Source organism: Nicotiana tabacum, chromosome 8 (assembly GCF_000715075.1).
Source record: "Nicotiana tabacum cultivar K326 chromosome 8, ASM71507v2, whole genome shotgun sequence".
Classification (NCBI taxonomy): domain Eukaryota; kingdom Viridiplantae; phylum Streptophyta; class Magnoliopsida; order Solanales; family Solanaceae; genus Nicotiana; species Nicotiana tabacum.
Genome location: NC_134087.1, coordinates 184,165,337 through 184,193,259, shown reverse-complemented (window position 1 = coordinate 184,193,259; position 27,923 = coordinate 184,165,337). Strand labels below are relative to the sequence as shown.

General features: G+C 38.3%; 1 pseudogene; it reads right to left on the bottom strand.

The window, feature by feature from the left end:
* The window catches only part of LOC142163440 (uncharacterized), a 61,018-nt pseudogene that overhangs the window by 15,003 nt on the left and 18,092 nt on the right, over nt 1–27,923 (bottom strand).

The following is a 27,923-nucleotide window of genomic DNA, read 5'->3' as shown; positions in this document are numbered from 1 at the left end:
GGAAGGAAGTACAAGACACAATGAAAAACAATGCGAAAAGAAATAAGCAGTTCGAGATCGGTGGTCAAAGAAGAATACAAGACAAATCGGAAACAAAGGATACCAAAGAGTCACCAAGACATCAAAGCAACAAGAAATGCAAGGGCATGATCTAGATAAGATTTTGTAATTCATATACCATGGTCTAGTCTAGCTTTTTGTTTTCTTTAAGCAGGGTGTAATAAGGAGGTCAGCAAGCAGTAAAAGCAACACGCAACAGCAGTAACATCACAGTCCCATGGTAGTCCCAGCTACCAAAACTTCCCGAACTACATTGACCTGATTCTTTATAGCCAAGGATATGTAGGAAACCTTTGAAGCAGAGGTTCGGTCAAATATTTCAAAAAAATGCTTCCCACGGCGTATTCAAACAGGCAAAAATCGCTCGTATCCGCTCACTTTATCTTTGCACGAAAACTCTTCGAGTTTCCGCACAAAGAGGGGCAGCTGTGAGCACGTGATTTTTGCCTCATACAAATTACTCCAAAATAATTCCTGAAATTAGGTCTTTTCTTTAATTATGTGTTATTTTTAGGAAATATTGTACGGATTTCCTGTTTGTTTGCATAGGTATATGTGCGTGAGTAATTTTATTAATGCATTTAAAAATATAAATAAATAAATAAATAATGCAATATGTGCATTTAAGATTTAGTTTTTCAACTTAGGAATTAACAGGTTTGTTTTACAGAAAGAAAATCACAAAAAAATATGCATATGTGTTTCTTGCCATTGTGTTGATTTTATTTAAATTTTTAATTTGAGCATTAATTATTATAGGTGTTAAATAATATGTGTTTAATTTTACTTTTTGATTTTTTACAATTTATTTAGAATTTTTGTCTAATTTTTGTAGTTAAAGAAAAATAGAAAATGAGTCATAAATGTGAAGGAAAATCGGACCTGGACCGAAATCCAGACCCAAACCAAATTAACCCCCCTCACAGCCCAATCCAAACACCCTTTTTGCCCGGTCCAAATCTCATAAGACATCCGAACGACGTTGTTTCAGCAGGCGATCAATCACGGCCATTGGTCCTGCATGATCCAACGGCTCAAAGGCCGTCTCCTTTACCCATTCCCTGGCCCGACCCGTTGCCCGGTTCAAACCAACCCCCAATTAAAACCAAACGACACCGTTCCCCTTAAAGGAATTGATCCAGGCCGTTGATCTCGCATGATCGAACGGCCAGGATTCATTTTTCCCCCTAGTATATATAATTAAACTCATCACCCCACTCCCCCTAGGCCATACCCCCCCCCCCCCCCATTTCCCCTTCGTCTCTGATATTCAGAGACCAGATGAACCCCACCGTCCACCACCGTGCACCGCCCACCGGAAATCGCCTCACGGCGGTTTCGGTAGTCCAAATGACCCCATCTTAACAACATAGCTTCCCCACGACATCCTCTTTACAGATCTGGTGTTAGTTTCCCTCGAATCAGGCCCCAACATCTCAAATCTTCGATCAAAGTTTGGTCTGAAAACCCAACTTTCTCCGATGGCTTCCTAATTAACACCATAGTTTCCCATGTCCATCCTCGTCATGAACCTGTTAGTAGCATAGTTTGAATCTTCCTGGAACTGCTCGAATCTTCATTTAAAGAAGAGTAAAACCTAACCCTACCCCAACCTACCCCAAACTCACACCAGTTATCCACCTGACCTCCCTCGTGCCTAAACCACCGTTGGTTTGGTTCGAATATGTCTAGAAATGTACGAATTTTAGATCAAAGAATCAGGAACCCTAAAAATCCAAATTGTGGAATTTTCCCAAATTAAATGAGAGATTGAGGTCTAAGAGACTTTAATCGAGATATTCTCAATTGAGAATACTTCGAATAAAGTCTGTTCAACCTCAAAGGTCTGAATCCTAGTTTGAGCCTGTGTCCGTATGAGTTTTGAAGGTTGGAGGTATTTCTCCTTTTTCTTTTCCTGTGTTTATAGTTTTTATTTATCCGTGTATTTGTGTAGTTTAGTTTTGATTAATTGTCCACATTCTTTCAATTCATCTTTTCATTCCCAGTATCCCTTTTATTTGGTTGAATTTGTTTATGTTCTTTGTTGTGAATAGTTATAGGATGTGTAATCAATTCGGATAAGTTCGTTGATTAGTTGTTAAAACCTCTGTTCTTGTCAATGCTGATTGAAAATGCCTGATTATTTATAGACTGATTGTTGACAATTATTGTAGGTAATCAGTTGATTAGTACTCGTCAATTAAATCGTTCTTGTTTGTAAATCAATAAGTTCGTCAAATGGATGTGGTGTATGTTGATCTCTAGGCAATTAGTTTCAGGGCATTGTCAATATGCTGACAATGTTCCTGCATTCATGTTGATCTTAGTTCGATTTTCAATTTCAGTTTAAATGGTTCTGCTGAGTTCTGTGTGGTGTTAATATGTTTTTATTCAAGTTCAGTCTGTTAGTTCCAATCAATCTGTGAGGATAGGATGGTTGTTTGATTTACTTTAGGAATTGGTTGTTAGCTGTTAGGCAGATTAGTTTAGATAATTGTTAAGTGTGGGCAGTTTGGTTAGGGCAGTAATAGTAGGGGAATTTCAGGGGTGTTTGGGGAATAAAACAGTTAGCATGATACTTTATTGCTAGTGCTTTATCAGTGGGGTATTAATTAATCCTAATGGGAAACCAAAGAAAGTGGAAGGGGCTGAAATTAAGGGGAAAAGGTATCCTTAGTGGTTTGATTAATTGAAAATCCAGACTTAGTGTTATTTGAGTGGAAATTTCTGATTTTAAAAGGGGAAAAGGGGTCCGGGCAGTAGGCTGAAAAAAAGGAAAATAAGTTGTATAAGAAGAGGTGTTAGGGACTGATTTCAGCAGAGAATAGATAGAGAAGAGGACAGACAAGAAGAAGATAGACAGAGAAAAAAAACAGAAAGAGAAAAACAGGAAAAAAAAAAAGCACACACACACACACACACAAAAGAAAAACATAACAGAAAAAATAAGAGAAGTCAGAAATATTGTTTCCTCATATCTATCCTGGTTTGTTTGGTGATACTGTTTGATTGAATCTGAAATTTTCATAAAATTTCTGCTACTGTTCGTCTGGTTTTTCACGGGTCTTGCTGGTTTTGCTCAAATCTGCTGAATCATTGGCATTTTTCTGTTGTTGGGTTTCTGTTGCTGCTATTGCTGAAGTATTACCTCTTTTACTCTCATTTCCAGGTACATATCTGTAGATTCATGTCATGAAAAGCTTCAACATTGCAAGTAAATGAAGTTTGGAATTGCAATTATGTCCTCTACTCATTTAAATCTATTAGTTAAGTTTCAGTTTTGTTTTAGTTGGTTAATATAGTATTATACTTGACATGAGAACTATTAGCCAATTGGCCTTTTGAAGTAGTATAAATTCTGCGGTAATCTTATTTATTTTGAAGTTTAGTGATGACATTTATTTTCGAATTGTCAAGATAGGGAACATGGCAGAAAGCTAGCCATTAATTAAATCTTGTGATCTTGTTGGCTAAGTATAGGATAGTATGGAAATATCAAGAAACTACATTACTAGCATATCTCGTCAAACATCCGATTTTTGTTTAAAGCTAGATGATGTAAGTTGTATTTTGTTCGTATATGGCGTGATAACGGTTATGTGTATAACCATAGGTGAGAGGTGAATTGATATAATCCGTTACGTTTACGATATTGGAATATTACGGATGGTTCAGATGTATAATTACGTTACATGTAATGTCATTTTATTAAATCAATTTGTAGATTAGTTTTTTTTTTCTTAATAACAAATGGCCCATTTATTTTAGGAATGCGATTAATTCATTTCTTAAAAATAGTATATAAAATAATGTCAATAATTTTACAAAGTGTAGATTTATTATTTGTAAATAGCTTGCATAAGCCGAGATAAAGAAAATTGGCTTAATTTTATCTATCTCAAATTCAATCATTGTAAGCAAATTAACCAAATAATTAGAACTTTGGACTAAAAACAAGTTGATGAGAAGGAGGTGGGATTTATAAATACGAATTGCAACATTTTAAGTCAAAGATATACAAAATAGAGTTTGCTCCGAATAGAACAATGAAAATTCTTCGAAAACTATTAGATTGCTTATCAATTAATTCTTTCCTAGTTTTGCACGTAATTCGTTTTTTTTGGTAAATTTTCAAACATATACACTTAGTCTTAAGCCTAGGAAAATAACAAACAAATTGTGCATATAATTATCAAGTACTAAAAATACATAAACAAAATACGGATATTGTATTCACGATAAAAATGGTAGTTTTAGTTGCACGTTGTTTATTTTTCATATCATTAAATCTTTAAATTTGAATAGTTTTGAGGTATATAATTCATACGTTTAAAATATAACCTGGGGTCAATACCTAATAAATTTTGAATTCTTTTCAAGAAATTTGGAGGCGTCCCAATCGGTGATTTCCCATGACTTTCACATTTAAAAATAGATGGACATAATAAACATTTGTAGAGAATTTATATTACCATCAAGAATATTTTGTGTAATTAGGGATACGTTCGCGTGACCTGATTACATTTCTAAAGGCAATTCGATTTATGCGTTCGCGCAAATTCGAGCAAACATTTTTAATAAAAGGGGGTTCTTCGGAGGATATTAAATTAATTTCATATAACCCGAGATGTGCAGTTCACTATTTAATCATACAAGAGCGACGAATGTTCTTAATTTTATTTTAAGCACAATTTCGAACATAAGTCTATTTTTATAATAAAAATAAACAAAAAATAATATTATCAATCTTATCATGTACACGTATGCGTGACACGGTTCTTTACATTTATAAAATATATATATAATACGAATATACGTACGCGTGATTCGTTTCAAGAAAGGTTTATAATTGTAAACAATCTAAACAAAAGCGGTAACAAAATCATGCAACAAGAAAATATGTATTTAGTAAGTCGAGATAATTAAGCCAAGTATAAAAATGGTTAAGCGATCGTGCTAGAACCACGGAATTCGGGAATGCCTAACACCTTCTCCCGAATTAACAGAATTTCTTACTCGGATTTCTGGTTCGCAAAATGACAAACAGAGTCATATTTTCCTCGATTCGGGATTAAAACCGGTGACTTGGGACGCCATAAAATTCCTAGGTGGTGACTCTAAAATAAATAAACAAACCCCGTTTCGATTGTCCTTTAATTGGAGAAAACTCCTTCACCCCTCGCGGGGGCGGAAAAAGGAGGTGTGACAGTCACCACAGTCATTCCTCCCTTCTTTGGCACACATTGTACTGGAGAAGTCCACGAACTATCAGAAATTGGATACACCACACCGGCGTCAAGCCACTTGATGAATTCCTTTTTAACCACCTCTTGCATGGCTTCATTGAGTCTCCTTTGATGTTCAAGAGAAGGCCTAGCATCATCCTCCAATATTATCTTGTGCATGCAAAACGCGGGGCTAATACCCCGAATATCCGCCAAGGTCCATCCAATTGCCCGCTTGCGCTTTTGAAGAACCGCCAAAGTGGCTTCAACCTACACGTTAGTCAAGCAAGAAGAAAGTATAACCGGCAAAGTAAAATTAGGACCAAGAAATTCATACCTGAGGTGAGGAGGAAGTGGTTGCAACTCCAACACCGGTGGCTCCTCAATAGATGGCTTGGTGGGAGGAGTTTTGCGATTTTCAAGATCAAGAGATAACTTCCTCGGTTCATAAGAATATGAGCCCATGTCATGTAATGCATTCACACACTCCACCCTTCTAGCATTATCATCAACATCCATGTTCAATAGCACGGCCTCAAGTGGGTCCTCAACATTAGCCATAGCGCTTGTGTCATCCACTATCATTGTTGTGACAATGTCAACAAACGAGCACACATCATTGCTATTTGGTTGCCTCATTGATTTGCATACGTGGAACACCACCTTTTCATCACCAACACGGAAGGTCAATTCTCCCGCTTCCACATCAACCATGGCCTTTCCCGTAGCTAGGAAGGGCCTCCCAAGAATGATAGGCACCTCAAAATCCATTTCACAATCCAAGATCACGAAATCGGCTGGCAATATGAACTTATCAACATGAACAAGGACATCATCAATAATTCCCAAAGGCCGCTTCATTGATCGGTCCGCCATTTGAAGCCTCATAGAGGTTGGACGAGGTTGTCCGATTCCCAAGGTCTTGAAGACCAAATATGGCATTAAATTGATACTTGCCCCCAAGTATCAAAGGGCTTTTGCAAAGTCGGCACTTCCAATGGTACATGGGATAGTGAATGCGCCGGGATCCTCAAGTTTTGAAGCCATAGAATGCACAATTGTTCTTACTTGATGGGTCATCTTGATTGTCTCACACTCCATTGATCTCTTTTTTGTAACCAAATCTTTCATGAACTTTGCGTATCCCGGCATTTGCTCGAGTGCCTCCACCAACGGCACATTGATAGTCAAACTCTTCATCATTTCAATAAATTTCTTAAATTGGTTGTCACCCTTTTTCTTGGCCAACCGTTGAGGGTAGGGCGGAGTAGGTCTAGGCAAGGGTGCCTTGGCTTTTGGCACCTCCGGTTCGGGCATATCAATGACGTGTTCCCTAAACGGGTTCACGGCCTCTTGAGTCTCCTCCTCACCCTCATCAATTGCAATTCTCCCATCATCATTTGCACTTGATTCGACAACATCCTCAACTACCAATGGGATCTCATCATTTTGCAACTCATCTTCATCTACCGGAACTCGGTTATCTCTTGAGGCATGCACATCACCGCCTCTTCCACTTCGTGTTGTCACTGCCATCACATGATTGTTGTGTCCTCCCTTGGGGTTTACTACCGTGTCGCTTGGTAGAGCACCCTTTGGGCGAGTATTTAAAGATTGAGAGATTTGGCCTAATTGCACTTCCAAGTTCCTGATAGATGTGTTATGTGAAGCTAATTGGGCCTCGGAATCTTGATTTTTTTCATCATTTGTTCGACCATGCTCTCTATTCGACTCATGTCATTGCCCGACGAACTCGACCCTTGAGATTGGAACGGAGGTGGGTTATTGGGCTGTTGATACATTAGAGGCCTTTGATATCCTTGCCCCCTAATACCTTGACCACCATTGTTGTTGTTCCAATTGTTGTTCCCGCTCCAATTTCCTTGATTCCCAGAATTATTGTTCCCCCAATTGCCTCCTTGATTGTTGTTGTAATTCCAATTGCCGCCTTGTTGATTTCCCCAATTACCTTGGGGTCTCCATTGCTGATTCCCTTGGTTGCCTCTATTCCCTTGGTAGTTGTTGACATATTGGACTTCCTCACTTTGGTCATCAAAACCTTCATTCGAATACCCACCACCATCATTGTTGTTGTCATATTGTTCACAATTACCTTGAGGTTGTTGTCCTCTTTGCCTCCTTTTCAACATAGAAACACCTTCCATTGCATTGACTTGGCGCGGGTTTTGGACTTGTTGCAATTGCGCCTTTGCTAATTGATTCATAGTTGTTGTAAGTTCGGCTATTGCTTGGCCATGATCGTGCAATTCCTTGTGCAAATGGATGACCGTGGGGTCACCTTGTGGCACGTTTGCTCGGCTTTGCCATGCCGAAGAGGTGTCGGTCATTTCATCAAGTACATAGCATGCCTCTTGGTAAGAAAGTTTCATAAAATTTCCTCCGGCCAATTGGTTCACAATGCATTGATTTGTGGTGTTGATGCCCCGATAAAAAGTTTGTTGAATCATAGCCTCAGTCATGTCGTTATTAGGGCACTCTTTCACCATTGTTCTATATCTTTCCCATATTTCATGCAAAGGTTCTGTTGGCTCCTGCTTGAAAGCTAGAATTTCATCCCGAAGAGCCGCCATATGACTTGGAGAGAAGAACTTGGCAATAAATTTGTCCGCCAATTCATCCCATGTTGTGATAGAATGATTGGGGAGCCTTTCTAACCAATCCAATGCTTTACCCCGAAGAGAGAACGGGAAAAGTCTCAATCTCAACGCGTCCTTGGACACGTTTGTCTGCTTGCTACCCCAACAAGTATCCACGAACCCCTTCAAGTGCTTGTAGGCATTTTGATTGGAGGCACCCGTGAAATAACCTCGTTGCTCGAGCAAGGTCAGCATAACATTTGTGATTTGAAAGTTCCCCGCCCGGATTCGGGGAGGAACAATAGCACTGGCGTATCCTTGATTTGGTAGAACTCTGGGAGCCACTCTCGGCGGTTGCGGAAGAGGGTCTGGAATGTTGTTGTTCTCATTTGCATTTATATTGACATTCTGACCTCTCCGTGGAAGTTGAGGTAAGACCTCATCTTGTTCTATATCTTCTACCTCCTCCCCCACTATCACATTGCCGAGAGGGTCATTTGCATTAAGAGCCATGGTACCTGATTGATCAACACGCAAAATTAGTAAATAAGAAGGAAAGAGAAGCAAAACACAATACTAGCTACACAGATAGTCAACACCGTAAAGCTCCCCGGCAACGGCGCCAAAAAGTGATCGCGGCAGACTCAACCTAAGGATGAGTGGGCGCTAATACTTTACCCAATAGCGATATCGGGGTCGATTTTCCACAGGGAACTTCAAATTGGAGTCGAGTATTTGTATGGTCTAGGATAGTGTTTTAGCTCATAATTGATCTTCTAACATTTTTGGTTTTCTTTTGTTTAAGAGCTACAATTTATCAACTACAGTTGTAAAACTAGGTTATGCTAAAATTATGATTCTAAATTGTATGCAAGATAGATAAAAGCACTAGGGATGCAGCATTTACCTAGGTGGTCCACTAACGGGTAGAAATTCCTAATGCAAGAATGACGAATATGGGGCTTATGCTATAACCGTTGCACCTTTTACACCCACTCTCACACCTCTCGGTAGAGAGAGTGATTTTGGCCAATTGACTCTCTCGAGGCCAAATGGGTAGGCTAATTTTCCCAAGCAACTTATGGTTCAAGTTGGGTAATTACTTTCTCGAGGTTTAACCCGTTAATTGGGACTACCATTCTCATGGGTCCATCCCGATTCCTTGTTGGAGTTAATCTTGAGGTCATAGACTCTCTTTCTCAAGAAGAGTCAAGACCCACTAAGCTAGACTTAGTTTTTGCAACCACCAAATCTTAGTGAAAACTTAAGATTAATCCAAATAGCAAACACCCAACATCATTCATACACTAAACAATCACACCCATCAATTTCCCACACTAGGGTTGAGCCACAACCCTAGCTAATGGGTTTAGCTAGACATAGTAGTAACAAAAATCAAAAAAAATAATAGATGAAATTGACATAATAGTTAACTACAATGTTAATCTACTTGATTCCACTTTTAAACTAGAAGAAATGGCCCAAAATAGGCTGATAATAAGGTAACACGAGTTCAGCTGCTCTCTGCTCTCGAACTGCCTTTTTCAAAAAACTCCTGCTAAAAAGTAAAATGTTCTATTTATACTTCACAAGAAAAACCGGACAAAAATACCCCTGAGGGTCTGGCGCGGACCGTGCACAAATGATGCGCGGCCGCGTAGGGCTCTGGGTCTTCATTACTTGCATCTGGTACTGGGGGGCGCGGACCGCACAAAAGTGACGTGCGACCGCATGAACTTCATCCACGCGGACCGCACTGATTAGGTGCGCGGTCGCATGGGCTTTTGTCTCGAGTGTTTGCTTCTTTGATTCTCTTAGGCGCGGACCGCACAAAAAGGGACGCGGACCGCGTTGGAACTAGGTGTGGACCGCGCGAAAAGAGGCGCGGACCGCGCAGCTTATCTTAAAAATATCATGGCCTCTGAACTTTCCTGCGCGACCGCGTGGCAAAACAGTGTGGTCCGCGCAGGTTGAACTTGGATATGCCCAGCTTCTGAACTCTCCTGCGCGGCCGCGTGACAGAACAGTGCGGACCGCGCAGGGCCTTTTGATCCCCCCTTTCAGTTGTCTCTTGACACTTGGCAGATTTCACTCCTTTTTTAGCCGATCTTTAGTATTTGTCATCTTGTCGCTCAAACCTGCAATCAAGTGTCATTTGTAAGCATTTTGGGACTATTATATGGCAATAAATGCACAAAGCTCAGGTAAGAATGGGTATAAAAAACATGCAGAAATTGCAGTTATCAGGCACCCGGTACCTTACTCAAGCGAGTACCAACGTAACGTATCTTTTATATCATTCTATCATAGGTAAATGAATTGAAGTAAAGCATGAGGGAATACAAACTTATGCATATGAAGTACGGGCCTATAAGACCAAAATAACCACTCGTACACTGAACATAGGCCGACAACGCCATACAATCCTTACGTATATGGCATCTATCTACAAGCCTCTAAGAATACGTAATTTTTATAAAGGTCGGGACAGAGTCCCGCCATACCAAACAATACACGTCTAAATCATACTAACCAAACAAGCAACTCCAAAGCGAATGAAGTGCACCAACATCTTCCGTTGAGCTGATATCCTACCTGGAGGGTTCTCGACCTGTCTATCGGGACCGGAGGGCATGAAACGCAGAGTCCCCAGGCAAAAGAGACATCAGTACAAATAATGTACCGAGTATGTAAGGAATGATAGTAAATAATAGACATGAGAGAAATATGGAGTAAAAGACTCGACATGTATATCTATGTAGCTCTGTGAATTATTTCATTTTTATAATGGCATGCATATGCATATAAATGTCATACCATGCATAGGTATATGCGTCCATAACATCATCATAAGGCATCCCATCATATCATTTCGGCCTCTGTGGGTAAATCATCAACGTATAACAGCTAATCAAGTGGTGGTGCGTATATAACACCGTAATCTTTTTCCATATCCCATATACATATATACGCATATATAAAGTCATCTGGTCATAGGTCAATGTACATATATGAATGAATGCAGTGCATGAGAAGTACATCAATAAAATCTTTCGAAACGTCATACGACCATTATACCTTTGATTAATATCATGAAACAAAATTTATCAACTTACGTATTTTCTGATACCCATTAATAGAAGACATAATAATAATTCACATGGAAAATCAAGAATATAGACACCCCTAGGATTTTTATGAATAAAGTCATTTATGAAAGTTGTGCATTTGCTCGTTTCGTTTATTTCGTATGGATCATGCCAAAAAGAAAAGAGGGATAGCCTTAACATACCTGAGCCGATTCTCTTAACAATCTTTCAACACACATTAATTGTAACAAAATACGTAACGCCGGATCGTAGTAGGAAAAAATCCTTATAATATTCTTGAGAAAGATTACACCGTTCTTCCATAGAATACCACTCACGTTGTTGCTACTACAATGTAGATTGACGTTAAGTTTTCCTCTTCAGTAGAGTATTTGAAGATGTTTGAGACTTTTGGAATGGTTTGCACGTGTTGTGAAGAGAATCTATTCAAATTCATGGTGTAGATTGTAGAGAAAGAAGAAAGCAAGATTTGTGTAATGCTGCTTGGGATGGTAGCGCCAATCTTCATTGCTTGGAAATTCAAATGACATGTTCTCATCCGTAATCTTTTGTATCAAAAATGAAGTTTACCAATTTCAAATGATTTTTTTTAAAAGGGTTAGTTAGTAGGTCCCCCACTAATTTAATGACTTAGCCCCCTTAATCTTCCAAATGTGCCATGTTGTACTTTAATTCAAGAGTCATTCTTTTAGTCTCTTAATGGCTGCCACGTTGGGTAGATTTAAACTTATCCAAATTTTATCCACCAATTTCCTTAATTACATGGTTAAGCTTCCACTAAAAATCCACAATTAACCAAATATTTACATAATTAAGAATTACCTCAAATTACTTAAAATACTACTCACTTTTAACACACTTTGTACATCTTGCTATCATGGTCATGTGGTATCTTATATGGTACTAGTCCATAAATATCGGGTATTAATGCTCGGCCCGTATTTTATCCCAACATGTCAAACTTGGACGAAAATTCATTTTCATTGACTTGCTTCCCCTCTCACCTTCATGAATTTACTCATCACTTGTTTGAAATAGCATAATCCCTATAATCTCCAAATAATCTCTTTCCTGGACTGATGTCAATTACCTTACGACAAATTCAACGTACAATATTTCAGGGTGCAACATCGTCGTAATTTAATACTGCAAAGTGTAACATCATCGTAATGTAACACTACAAGGTGTAACATCATCGTAATATAATACTGTAGGACGTAACATCATCGTAGTATAATATTGCGGGACGTAATATCGACGTAATATTATGGGGCGTAACATCATTCCCCCCTTTGGAATATTCGTCCTCGAATGTTGATTGATGTTCTGATACAACTTTTGCCACGACCCAAACCAATGAGTCGCGACGGGCACCCGGTACCTTATGCAATCGAGTACCAATGTAACGTATCTTTTATATCATTCTATCATAGGTAAATAAACCAGAGTAAACCATGATGAAATACAAACTTATACATATGAAGTACGGGCCTATATAACCAAAATAACCACTCGTACACCAAACATAGGCCGACAAGGCCATACAAGCTTTACGTACATGACATCTGTCTACAAGCCTCTAAGAATACGTAATTTTCATAAGGTCGGGATAGAGTCCCGCCATACCAAACAATACACGTCTAAATTATACTAACCAAACAAGCAACTCCTAAGTGAATGGAGCGCACCAACATCTTCCGCTGAGCTGATAGCCTACCTGGAGGGCTCTCGACCTGTCTATCGGGACCTGCGGGCATGAAACGCAGAGTCCCCAGGCAAAAGGGGCGTCAGTACAAATAATGTACCGAGTATATAAGGAACGAAAATCAGTAAATACTAGACATGAGAAAAATATGGAGTAAAAGACTCTACATGTATGTCTGCATAGCTCTGTGAATCATTTCATTTTTATAATATCATGCATACGCGTATAATGTCATACCATGCATAGGTATATGCGTTCATAACATCATCAAGCCTCTGAGGGCATCACATCATATCATTTCAATCACTATGGGCAAATCATCAATGTATACCAACTGATCAGGTAGTGGTGCGTATATAACGACGTAACCTATATATATATATATATATATATATATATACATATATATATATATATATATATATATATATATATATATATATATATATCATCTGATCATGGGTCAATGTACATATATAAATGAATGCAATGCATGAGAAGTACGTTAATAAAATCTCTCGGAACATCATACGACCATTATACCATTGATTAATATCATGAAACAAACTTTATCAACTTACGTATTTTCTGAGACCCGTGAATAGAAGATATAATAATAATTCACATGGGGAATCAAGAATATAGACACCCATAGGATTTCTATGAATAGAGTCATTTATGAAAGTTGTGCATTTGCTCATTTCGTTTATTTCGTATGGAGCATGCCAAAAAGAAAGGAGGGATAGCCTTAACATACCTGAGCGTATTCTCTTAACAATATTTCAACACACGTTAATTGCGACAAAATATGTAATGTCGGATCGTGCTAAGGGAAAATCTTTATGATATTCTTGAGAAAGATTACACCGTTCTTCCATAGAATACCACTCACGTTGCTGCTACTAAAATGTAGATTGACGTTAAGTTTTCCTCTTTAGTAGAGTAGTTGAAGATGTTTGAGACTCTTGGAATGTTTTGTATGTGCTGTGAAGAGAATCTATTCAAATTCATGGTGTAGATTCTAGAGAAGGAAGAAACATATTTGTGTAATGCTACTTGGGATGGTAGCGCCAATCTTCATTGCTTTCCTTGGAAATTCAAATGAAATGTTCTCATCCGTAATCTTTTGTATAAAAATGAAGTTTAGCAATTTCAAATGATTTTTTTAAAAGGGTTAATTAGTAGGCCCCCCACTAATTTAATGACTTAGCCCTCTTAATCTTCCAAATGTGCCATGTTGTACTTTAATTCAAGAGTCATTCTTTTAGTCTCTTAATGGCTGCCATGTTGGGTGGATCTAAACTTATCCAAATTTTATCCACTCATTTCCTTAATTACATGGTTAATCTTCCACCAAAAATTCACAATTAACCAAATATCCACATAATTAAGAATTACCTCAAATTACTTAAAATACTGCTCACTTTTAACACACTTTGTACATCTTGCTATCATGGTCATGTGGTATCTTGTATGGTACTAGTCCATAAATATTGGGTATTAACGCTTGGCCCGTATTTTATTCCAACATGCCAAACTTGGACGAAAATTCATTTTCTTTGACTTGCTTCCTCTCTCACCTTCACGAATTTACTCATCACTTGTTTGAAATAGCATAATCCCTATAATCTCCAAATAGTTTGTTCCTTGGACTGATGTCAATTACCTTACGACAAATTCAACGTACAATACTACAGGGTGCAACATCATCGTAATTTAATACTGCGAAGCGTAACATCATCGTAATGTAATACTAGAAGGCGTAGTATCATCGTAATATAATACTGGAGGACGTAACATCATCATAATATAATACTGCGGGACGTAATATCGACGTAATATTGCAGGGTGTAACATCACTCCCCCTTTTGGAACATTCGTCATCGAATATTGACTGATGCTCTTATTATTCTCATAACTCATAGCTCTTGCGAGTACTTTAATATTCTCCTTTCCATTTAGGCAACTGTTCTTTGAATAAATCCAAAGGCTACTACATTCCTCCCTTTAAGCATCTTTCTCACACCACGACTTGCAGTCGGATTCCTTCTAATCTCATAATTGTTGCTACCTTCTATCATGCAGGTTGTACGATTCTAACTTTGTATGTGCGCCTATGTGATGCTTCTCTCCTCTTTCCACTAGCTCTTAGCCAATCTCCAGGCCTCACTTTGTGAACATATATAAAATTATGTCAAGTTGTCCATCTGGGTGTCATTAGCTTTACTACCTCTAAGTAGGTCATACTATACCATGACTCTTACTTCGATTTATTGTTATTGAAGTCTGCGACCAAACTCCAGGTTACTCTTATTGCTTATCCTATATGCATAAAGCTAAGTCTTTTAACGCTTCTTCATTACTGTTCATCTTAAGAATGATGGTCTAATCTCATCTCGTACTTTGTACCTTTTATCCATCCATTGTCGATTCACCTCAATGTTGATTCCATTGATAACTTGAAACTTCTTATGTAATACATTTCCACTAGGGCTTATGCTATATCGAGGAATATTTGAAGTGATTTTCCTGATCCACTTAAGGGTGATACTGTACTTCAATAATCGTATTTTATAACATTCCAGTGTGATTCACCTTACATTTTTAATTCCGTACAATCCATGAAATCCTCTTCAAATCATTACTCAGTCGAAGGCCCAAACGCCATCCTTTATATATCACAATCACACCCTCATTCCACTACCAGGGTAGCATTCCATTTTTTTCTAGATATTATTAGTCTTAGACTCCTTTGAGTTCATTCAGGATATACTAAACTTTCTATAACTTAGAAAAACCATTATCTCTCTTGTTTTCATGGGCTTAATCCCGAGGACTTATCTATTACCGTCACCTTCTCACTTGCCCTTTCTAATCCTTACTCCTGTCTTCCTAAAACCGTGTCACTTTACCATACTTTAGCTTGCGACCGATTTTCTTATATTATTCTGGAACATTAAGTGAGATATCACATTATCTCTAACTCTTCTTTACTCTCTTAACTAGACCTCTCAATACCTATAAACCATAGGTTGGAAGATAAGCCACTGACGATGCCGCTATCATTCCTGGATACTGAATCCCAGTGCTTCTATCCTTTTGTTCTAAGTATGGACTATTCACAACCGTTTGCATTTGAGTATTTCATACGTTGTTCACCTTTACCTTACTAACTTTACAATCTCGTATCATATCTTCCATCTCTTTCATGACCTCCCTTTCACCTAGGTACAACTCACATCCATAACTTGAACTTCTATTATAATACTTGCACCTCTTTACATGACTTGATGAGAGCTTCATACTGACTCCTTATAAGGCTGGTACTCTTATAACTGGATTTATCGTAGAGCTGTTATAGCATATGGTTGTTGTACAATCTCTCTTGTACCTCTGATACTAAGAGTAATTTTGCAACATTCTCAATCACGATTTCTATAAGTTTCTGGGTCCAATAATCAGACTCCTAATTTACTTCGTTGATGTAACTCTTTAGTCTCCTCTTCCTTCTGATAAGCCTTTATGTAGGCTTAAGCTATCTTCCGGTCTGCGGCTCGTGGTATTAGTTATTACTTTAGCCTTTAATGGGCGTATGTCTATGCCCTAGGCTCAATTTTTTCTTTTTAACTTATACTGGAGTCTTCTATGTCTGTATGATTATCAACATATATGATACATGTATAAAATTCTTAACTCTTAAGTGCGTTCATAACGTAACTAACTCTGGATTATTAATCGATTGATTCTTTTCGTTCCTTCTTAGCTTTCTTTAAATGTAAGTAATTACTCTTCCTGGTCCTTCTGCCCCCTTGTCGCATGCATACTTAGCTTACCTTAGTGCCAACACATATTGAATTCCATACAACTCATGTGACCTTAAATATCACTTTTGATTTTACCTCTCGTTCATTAGCCACCGTAGGTTCCACTTTCTTATGGAGTGCATACAATATTGTTGTGAGACTGTTGTTACAAGACTATTTCTTCTTCAAGTTACTATGCTTAGGTTGAACCCTTCTTCCTTATTTCCTCAGCTAGCCTTTGTTGTAGTACTTAGGGAGACCTTCTGGCTCTTGTAAAGTTATAAGCTTGATATATCGTTTACTCGACAAAATTTTTTATGTTCGTACTCACCTATAATTGTCCATAGTTACTTACTTTCACACTCATGTGCTCGTACGGTTGCGTCTGAACTAAAGTTTTCACTGTCTTCCCAGTGGGACTCTCTTTTATTTCTATAACACTCATACGGTACCTTTAATTATCCCAACTCCTATCTGAATATTTCTCAAGGGTCACAATGCCATATCTATCTGCGAGACTGAATTCCCCATGTTGGGGTTCACTATGTTTATCTTACACGATTTGTTGATTTATTTGTATCCTCTTGTCTATCCATAACTAGGCTCTTCCTGAGTCAACTACTAACTACTCGTTGGCCTATTTTCATATCAATACTCTGTGTAATCTTTCTTGGGTTATGTCTTTTATCTTAACTTACGTATCGTACTAGCTCCTTATTTATCAATAATATCTCGGGCAGGAACCCTTACTTTCTTTTCTTGACATCGTGCTTGCATAATGTTCTGGAATGGTGACATATCTATAGGATTTGGATAAGTGCAATCTTATCCCTTTCTCAGTCTTATCGCATTCTTCCTTTATTATTCCATAGTTACTACAACCACTTAATTCTGACTTAATGCTACATCACTCTATATTCCCCCCTTTAGGGGAGTACTAAGATTTAGCGCTACGATGATCTACATATATATGTTTTACTTCTTCATCTTTGGTGTTTTTTCAGTTCATCGGTAACGCTTACTCGCCTTGTGGTAATCCTTCTGTACCAAGGATAACAAATTTCCTTACTCGCGAGGGTGACACTTGGTGTAGCTGGCACATAGAGTCCCTTAAACTTAACTTTGCTCACATTGCTTGCTTTAGGTAAGCGTCTTCCTGAATGACCATTCTCTGAATTTCTCATAAGTCTTCTTCTGTTGTTCATTCTATTATCAATGGAATGCAATCTAAAATTCTCATTATGTCAACCATTATCACCTCACTCAGTCCCTAATTCATGTTTAGTTTATATTATTCACCAGCCTATACTGATTTCTATTATTCTGGGGTCTAACTCTTCCTTTTGGTAGTCATATTGGAGTCACATACGTATTTCCTGAAATGAGAATATGACTTTATGGCCTATACTCTTTTATTGTCTTAAGGCATGTCACCTCTCGTCCTTTCCTTCCCTTGACTATAGACTTGTAATATTTTCATCTTTTTAATCTACCGTTATCATCCATGTATCACATCTTACTCATAACGCTTCATTAACTCTCTTCTTATCTCCTACTAACATTTCTATCTATTACTTTATTCTGAAAACCTCAACAAGATATTTTTTTTGCTTTTAACTCCCCTTGCTGCATCCACTGGCTCTTCGAATTGCCTAACATTCTTTCTCTACTAGGGACGGGAGTCATACTAAAGTAATATTTATCCCATCAAGGCTTTTATTGCCTATTTTTGTACTATTTTAGAGTGCACCATTTGGGGGTCTCAAAAGGAGATCTATTAGCACTTTTGCAATACCCTTCGGATATGTGAACTAACGCAAACAATCTATTCACCATTTTGGGTCACTCTAACCCCAGTCGAATCCTGATATCCCGTCATTTTCTTAAAATACATCTGTCAACCCCTATAGGGCACAATTGAAATGGGTGTGATCAAAAATTGTATATATCTCCGTTGTTGGTGAAGGTAGCTCGAAATGTATCTTCACCTTACTTCTTTTACTTGTTGAAAATTGTACCTTCTGACTCTTTCATTACTTTTTACCATAAGAGTGGATAGATAATCTTGTCTTAGGGCTCCTTATCAAAATGCTTACACGTATTAGTACACACATGATCTACTGAAGACCTTACATTTACTGATCGTAAGCATCATGAAAAATCGAGTTTCTCTGACTAAACTCTTCCACAGCCACATTCAATCTCTTACCAATTAGCGTTCTGGACATTGGTATCGTCTTATTATGAATAAAATGGAATTTAGGAATTTGAATTCCTACGACTAAGCTCTACTACATGATCTAGAATAAGAATAATGAGTGACAGCCCTAAATGTCCTATAGCCTCCTGTTTATAAGTGTGGTGCACAACACACCCATAAATAAGACTCTACTAGACACAACTTGTAGACTCTCTAGGATAGAACTTCTCTTATACCACTTTTGTCACAACCCTAACCGATAGGTCGCGACGGGTACCAGGTACCTTAAACCGAGTACCAATGTAATGTATCTTTCATATCATTCTATCATAGGTAAATGAACCGGAGTAAAGCATGAGGGAATACAAACTTATACATATGAAGTACGGGCATATAAGACCAAAATAACCACTCGTACACTAAACATAGGCCGACAAGGTCATACAATCTTTACGTACATGATATCTGTCTACAAGCCTCTAAGAATATGTAATTTTCATAAAGGACGGTACAGAGTCCCGCCATACCAAATAATACACGTCTAAATCATACTAACCAAACATGCAACTCCGAAGCAAATGGAGCGCACCAACATCTTTCGCTGAGCTGATAGCCTACCTGGAGGGCTCTCGACCTGTCTATTGGGACCTATGAACATGAAATGCAAAGTCCCCAAGAAAAAGGGACGTCAGTACAAATAATGTACCGAGTATGTAATGAATGAAAATCAGTAAATAATAGACATAAGAGAAACATTGAGTAAAAGACTCGACATGTATATCTGCGTAGCTCTGTGAATCATTTCACTATTTATAATGTCATGCATATGCGTATAAATGTTATACCATGCATAGGTATATGCATTCATAACATCATCAAGCCTCTGAGGGAATCCCATCATATCATCTCGGCCACTATGGGCAATTCATCAACGTATACCAGCTGATCAGGTTTTTCCATATCCCATATACATATATATATATATATATACGTGTATATAACATTATCTGGTCATGGGTCAATGTACATGTATGAATGAATGCAGTGCATGAGAATTACGTTAATAAAATCTCTCGGAATGTCATACGACCATTATACCTTTGATTAATATCATGAAACAAACTTTATCAACTTACGTATTTTCTGAGACCCATGAACAGAAGATATAATAATAATTCACATGGGAAATCAAGAATATACACACCCCTAGGATTTCTATGAATAGAGTCATTTATGAAAGTTGTGCATTTGCTCGTTTCGTTTATTTCGTATAGATCATGTCAAAAAGAAAGGAGGGATAGCCTTAATATACATGAGTCGGTTCTTTTAACAATCTTTCAACGCACATTAATTGCGACAAAATGCGTAACGCCGGATCCTAGTAGGAAAAATCCTTATGATATTCTTGAGAAAGATTACACCGATCTTCCATAGAATACCACCCACGTTATTGCTACTACAATGTAGATTGACGTTAAGTTTTCCTCTTCAGTAGAGTATTTGAAGATGTTTGAGAATCTTAGAATGGTTTGCACGTAATATGAAGAGAATCTATTCAAATTCATGGTGTAGATTGTAGAGAAGGAAGAAAGCAAGATCTATGTAATGCTACTTGGGATGGTAGCACCAATCTTCATTGCTTTCCTTGGAAATTCAAATGAAATGTTCTCATCCGTAATCTTTTGTATCAAAAATGAAGTTTAGCAATTTCAAATGATTTTTTTAAAAGGGTTAGTTAGTAGGCCTCCCACTAATTTAATGATTTAGCCCCCTTAATCTTCCAAATATGCCATGTTGCACTTTAATTCAAGAATCATTCTTTTAGTCTCTTAATGGCTGCCACGTTGGGTGGATTTAAACTTATCCAAGTTTTATCCATCTATTTCCTTAATTACATGGTTAATCTTCCCCCAAAAATCCACAATTAACCAAATATCCACATAATTAAGAATTACCTCAAATTACTTAAAATATTACTCACTTTTAATATACTTTGTACATCTTGCTATCATGGTCATGTGGTATCTTGTATGGTACTAGTCCATAAATATCGGGTATTAATGCTCGGCCCGTATTTTATCCCAACATGCCAAACTTGGACGAAAATTCATTTTCATTGACTTGCTTCCCCTCTCACCTTCATGAATCTGCTCATCACTTATTTGAAATAGCATAATCCTTATAATCTCCAAATAATCTCTTCATTGGACTGATGTCAATTACCTTATAACAAATTCAACGTACAATACTACATGGTGCAATATCATCGTAATTTAATACTGTGAAGCTTAATATCATCGCAATGTAATACTGCAAGGCGTAACATCATCGTAATATAATACTGCAGGATGTAATATCGACGTAATATTGCGGGGCGTAACATATCATGCTCTAATGATTTTGTGAATCAACGATTCGGCATTGGAGTGGTTCCCACAAGTGCCTTCATGGATCTCTCGTAAAACATAATCGGTGTCTCTTGGTCCTAAACATATTGCCAATGGTCCATCGATTGTCCTTCTATATATTGTTCCATCTTCATCCAATGTGAATCGAGCAACTTTGGTTCGTAGGGCCCTCGACTCTTTTGGTCCGATGGGAGCTTTCATTTTTCAAGTATTTAATATATTTATTCCTCCAATCCCAGGTCAAGCTTGTAGAGTTTATCTCGGCATGACCTTCCTCAATCACAGATCTCGAGAGTTGAACGACAGTCCCCGAGCTGATCTCATCTTCCTCGACCGATGACCACAGATTTGCAAGTGCATCGGCCTCACTGTTTTGTTTTCGAGATACATGCTGTAAAGTCCACTCCTTGAAATGGTGCAAAGTTACCTGCAGCTTGTCTAAATACCTTTGCATTCTATCCTCTCGAACTTCGAAGGTTTTGTTTACTTGATTCACCACCAGTAAAGAGTCACACTTGGCTTCAATGACTTCTGCTCCCAAGCTTTTAGGTAACTCGAGACCTACAATCATGGCCTCGTACTCCGCCTCATTGTTAGTCAACCTAGAAATTTTGATAGACTGACTGCTAGTGCTACTTGTGGGCGGCTTCAAAACGATGCCTAACTCGGACCCCTTCACATTCAAAGCACTGTCCGTGAAAATGGTCCATACCCCCCGATGATGTGCCCGATATTATCAAAAGTTCTTTCTCAACTTCGGATACGAGGGTTGTCGTGAAATCAGCCTCGAAATCCGCCAAAATTTGAGGCTTAATGGTCGTTCGGGGTTGATACTTGATATCGTACCCACTGAGTGCGATGGCCCATTTGGCCAATCGGACCGATAGTTCGGGCTTGTGAAAAATATTATAAAGTGGATAAGTGGTTAACATTCATATGGGGTGATATTAAAAGTACGGTTTTAACTTTCTAGAGGCATTTATCGGTGCGAGTGCCAATTTCTCTAAGTGTAAATATCTAGTTTCTGCTTCTCCTAAGGTTCGACTTACATAATAAACGGGAAACTGCGTACCTTGTTCTTCTCGAACTAAGATACCACTTACTGCATTTCCGATACTGCCAAGTACAAGTAAAGTTTCTCATCTGCTTTTGGAGTGTGAAGTAGTGGTGGGCTCGATAGGTATTGCTTAATTCCTCTAATGCTTGTTGGCATTCCGGGTCCTAGGAGAGATTATTCTTCTTTTTTAGTAGAGAGAAAAATTTGTGGCTTCAATCTGACGACCTCGAGATAAATCGACCTAAAGCAACTATTCGTCCAATTAACCTCTTCACGACCTTTACACTGTCCACGACGATGATGTCTTCGATGGCCTTGATTTTATTGTGGTTGATCTCTATCCCCCGATTTGACACCATGAAACCCAGGAATTTGCCCGAACCGACCTCAAAAGCACATTTCTAGGGGTTGAGCTTCATGTTATATTTCCTCAAAATCTCAAACATTTCCTGCAAATGAGACGAATGGTCCTCTACGTGTAGGACTTAACTAGCATGTCATCGATATAAACTTTCATTGACTTACCTATTTGTTCTTCGAACATTTTATTTACTAGGCATTGGTAAGTAGCTCCAACATTTTTTAGCCCGAAGGGCATTAAATTATAGCAATATGTTCCATACTTGGTGATAAATGAAGTCTTTTCCTGGTCTTTTGGGTTCATTTGAATTTGATTGTACCCGGAGTACGCATCGAGAAAGGTAAGGATCTCGTGGCCAGTCGTGGCATCGATCATGTGATCGATGTTAGGTAGTGGAAAAGAATCTTTGGGGCTTGTCTTGTTTAAATCTTAATAATCTACACAAATTCTAAGTTTGTTTCCTTTTTTAGGGACTACAGCTACATTGGCTAGCCATTCGGGATATTTTACCTCCCGAATAGACCCAATTTTGAAAAGTTTAGTTACCTCGTCATTTATGAATGTGTGCTTTACCTCGGACTAGGCCTTCTATTTTGTTTCACCGGTTTGAACCTAGGGTCAAGGCTTAGCCGATGCGTTGTTATCTTCGGTGGGATCCCTGTCATGTCTAAATGGGACCAAGCAAGACAATCTATGTTATCAATAAGAAATTGAATAAGCTTTTTCCTGAGTTTGGGGGTTAATTTCGTTCCTAGGTATACCTTTCACTCGGGTATGTACTCGATCAATATAACCTGTTCCATCTCTTCGACCATTGATTTGGTGGCATTCGAATCTTCGGGAACCATAAAAGTTAGAGGAGTTAGAAAATCCTCTTCTTCTTCTTCTATCTCCGGCTTCCCTAATTCGATCGAGGTTGGTGGTGTGATTGCTATTTGGCTTCCTGTTTACCTTTGATGCTCGACTTTTTCGAGTTTCATAGCGTTGATATTTGCGTTACCTCATTGACCGCAAACATTTCCTTTGCATCATGCTACTCCCTGTATACTGTTTTTACACCGTTCGGCATCAGGAATTTCATCATTTGGTGGAGAGTCGAGGGGATTGCCCTCATGTTGTGGATCTAAGGTCTTCTGAGTAGGGCATTGTACCTCATGTCGCCCTCGATCACGTGGAATTTTGTATCTTGAATGGTTCCAGCCACGTTCACTGGCAAAATAATCTCCCCTTTAGGTTTTTCACTGGCCATATTAAAGTTGTTTACGACCCGAGCTACGGGCACGATTTGATCTTGTAGGTCGAGCTGCTCCACGACCCTTGATCAGATAACATTCGCCGAGATACCTTGATCTACTAAAACACGCTTAACCTAAACTTTATTTAATAAGATAGAAATTACTAGAGCGTCGTTGTATGGCTGTGAAATGCCTTCTGCTTCTTCGTCGTTAAATGATAAGGAGCCTTCGGGCACATAATCTCGGGTTCGTTTCTCCCTGGTGATTGATACCTTAGTGCATTTGAATATGGGTCCCTGTGGAATGTCAACCCCACCGACGATCATATGAATAATATGTTGGGGTTCCTCATATTCATTTCTCCTGTTGGCATCCCTTTCTCTGAAATGATTCTTGGCTCGATCGCTGAGGAACTCTCGAAGGTGGGCCTCATTGAATAGATAGGCTACCTCCTCTCTTAATTTCTTACAATCCTCGGTCTTGTGACCGTGCGTGCCATGATACTTGCACATCAAATTTGGATTTCTTTGGGAAGAATCGGTCTGTATGGGTCTGGGCCACCTAGTATCTTTGATCCTTCCGATTGCCGATACAATGCCCAATGCGTTGATGCTAAAGTTATATTCTGATAATCGAGGTGCCTCTATGAGATCAGCATGCTTATCAAAACCACTTTTGCTCATAAGCCCCCGAGAATTCTGTCCTCTATCAGTTCTTCGGTCATTCCGGGCGGGATTGCGTCCTGAACTATTGTTCCTTCGATCTGCAGTATACGGTTAATATCCTTCTCTGTTTAACCTTGGCTCTCTGTCGACGTCCCTTGAGGTTTTAACTGCCAATCTGTTTGGATGTACTGAAATGGAAGGGGCTCCTAACTAATCGTTCTCGACCCTGATCTTCGATTGATATCGATTGTGCACATCTGCCCAAGTTACAGCTGGATACTAGACCAAATTTTGTTTCAACTGTCGTGATGCTATCGAACTTCGCTCGTCCAACCCTTGGGTGAAAGCTTGAACGGCTCAATCATCTGTAGCCGGTGGCAACTCCATGCGTTCCATTTGAAATCGGGATACGAACTCCCTCAGCATTTCGTTATTCGTTTGTCTTATCTTGGAAAGGTCAGATTTTCTTGTTGCGACTTTTATGGCCCCGGCGTATGCCTTCACGAAAGAATCTGCTAACATGGCAAATGTGTCGATGGAATTTGGTGGCAGCGTGTGATACCAAATCATTGCTCCCTTTGATAAAGTTTCCCTAAACATTTTCAACAAAACGGACTTAATCTCATCATCTTCCAAGTTATTTCCCTTTCTTCCGCACATGTACGAAGTGGTGTGTTCATTAGGATCAGTGGTCCCGTTGTATTTATGTATAACTGGCATACGGAACTTCTTAGGAGTAGGCTTCGGAGCCGCACTTTGAGGAAAAGGCTTCTATAGGAACTTTTTCGAATCCAAACCCTTTAGGATCGGGGGTGACCCCGGTATCTGATCAACTCGGGAGTTATATGTTTCCACTTTTTTATCATTATCTTCTATTTTCTTCTCTCTTGACTCAATTCTTTTGGTGAGCTCCTCGAGCATTTTTATTATTGTAGGATCAGTCCCTAATTCGTTACCGTTCTATCTTTCTAGCACTGGCTCTGTATGGCGAGTGATTTCTGGGTCGACCCCACTTGGAGTCCTATGTTGATTTTGCAACTGAGCGGTAGCGGCCTGTTGAGCCTGTAGTATCTCGAATATCACCTGGAGACTAACTCCTACGTCTCCTCTGCCCTGTGTACCTTGACCACCAAATCGGCCTTCCTTGCGTACACTCCCTTCGGGGTTCGCACTAGGTCTGTATTTAGAGCAACATGTGAACTGATATCGACTGGATCGGCAACCAGTTCCCCTACGAGATTAGCCGGTGGCACCCCGGCTCCTGGAGCAATTACATTGTCATTTTCCCTTTGAAATCCGAGAAAATCATTGCCATGTACAGGTGCGTTTTGTGAGTTTGATATGTTTTAACCTGAGAGCAAAAAATACTTGACAAGAACAAGTGTGAAATAATGTCTGTTATCAGAATCAACACTGAAACAATCACTATTATCCTTAGCCCCACGGTGGGCGCCAAACTGTTTACCCTAAAATTCGAGTAACAATTAAACTTATATTGTGATTTAAGGATATGTAATTCCATCCAATACCAATTAATAAACAAGGAACTAAATAGATAAGTTAGAGAATAAAGTAAATCAAATCAATGTGTAAGCCAAATCTCGACCTCGACCTATGATAGTCTTGAGGTATGATAATAGGAATAGCAAATGATAAAGCAACTCTGATGAACAGTAAGTGGAATAGCAAGAAAGTAATAAAGTGTATTCTCTTATCAGTGAACAATAATCCTTACAAATGGATGGGATCCCCCTTTATATAATAGGGGAGTCCTAAATAAATGTACACTTCTAATTATAGTAGAAAATTATATTTGACAACTGATTAACCACCGAAGACCAATCCATTCCGAAATTCATGCCATGATTTTTGGTCCGTTACGGGTATCTCGCTCTTTCCGTTACTGAATCATACTGGCATCATCTCGAAGTATGCCTTCTTCTGACCTCGGTAAGTGATATCGACCTCGACCTTGGAAAGGAACTTCGACCCCGAGCTCGATGTCCTGGTCTTCCGACGTGGTATCACTTTTTCCATCGAATGACGAAATCGGATAGCCCCGATTTCCACCGTATACAAACTCTATGAAATTCAAAGTATTGCAATTTATTGTTAAAAACCATTAACTTGTATTTTTAAAATTATAAGAATACAAAACCTACTGAAACTGTTTTATACTAATCTACATCTACAATATATTAAAAGCATGAACCTCTTTAGCTAAAAGTCAAATTACGAAACTACCCTTATTTATGAAAATTTATACGAAATTACCCTTATTTATGAAAAATTATACGAAATTACCCTACTTAATTTTAAAAAAAAAAAAAAACTACACGTGCCTCTCTCAACATCGCACCTCTCTTCGGCAACAAACGCCTTATCATATTCTGATCCACTCCAACAATTGCATCGATTCATTTGGTTAAGTCAGAATTCCATGACAACTTTCTCTCAATCTTCGTTTTTCTCCATTAAAATAACAATTATGGAATCTGAACTCTATTTCACCAAATTCTTATCCTTTTCAATTAGTCTTTTCCTACTCAGTTTTTCCTAATCTCCTTTTTTATCAGATTTTTGGCGCTATTACTATTCCATCTTCCCAACCCTAAATCCTAGCCCATAGTTATCTCTAGCAAAGTCAAGTTGTAAGTTTCTTGGTTTTGTTTTTCGTTTATTTTATTAAAAGTTTACCTTAATTGGTTTCTGAATCATTGTTTACATTTATTCAACTGATATAATCTATGAAATTGTTAGAATTGGGAGATGACTTTTAAAGTGTCAATTTTTAAGGCTTGATTAGAGTTTATTTGAAATTGCACTTTTCTTCCTTACCTTTTTTTAGTTTCTCTCTAGCCTTTGTTTACTGTTATTGTTTAAATATGTAAATATAAATACATCATCACTCAAATACTCCATAGTCCCATCTTGTAATCATGATTTAAATGGTTAGCATGGTATATAAACTGAATCAAAAAAACACAGTTTATGGTCCGACGGAAAAAAAAAGACAAAAAAATTATATAAGGAAAGGAGGAAAGACATTGAGGAATAGTCAATAGTAATAGGTTTTAGACTAATGAAAGTTGCAAAAAATACTAGAGCATTCTGTCATGAATATCCTTACTTTTGGTCTGTGTCCGAAGGAGTATTATGTCCGTGTCCGAAGGAAATACTCATCCTGCACCTTAGTTCCTACACTATCTTTGTACAATGTATCACTATTAAGTTATTTTGCAACGGTTATATCAGTAGTATTTATATCAACTTTCCCTATACTCTTGGTTGTTATGTATGTAAAAATGCATATACATTAAAATATTAACTTAAATGACTTTTTACCCGAGTTTTGTTGTTACTATATTGTTGTCTTATATAATATTGTAATAGCCTTTTTGTCGCTGCTATGGAGAATCTCTATATTGTTATGTAGAAAATTTGCTCCCTTTAAATTAAAGCATAACAACGACAAAACAAGTGTTAACAATGGTTTG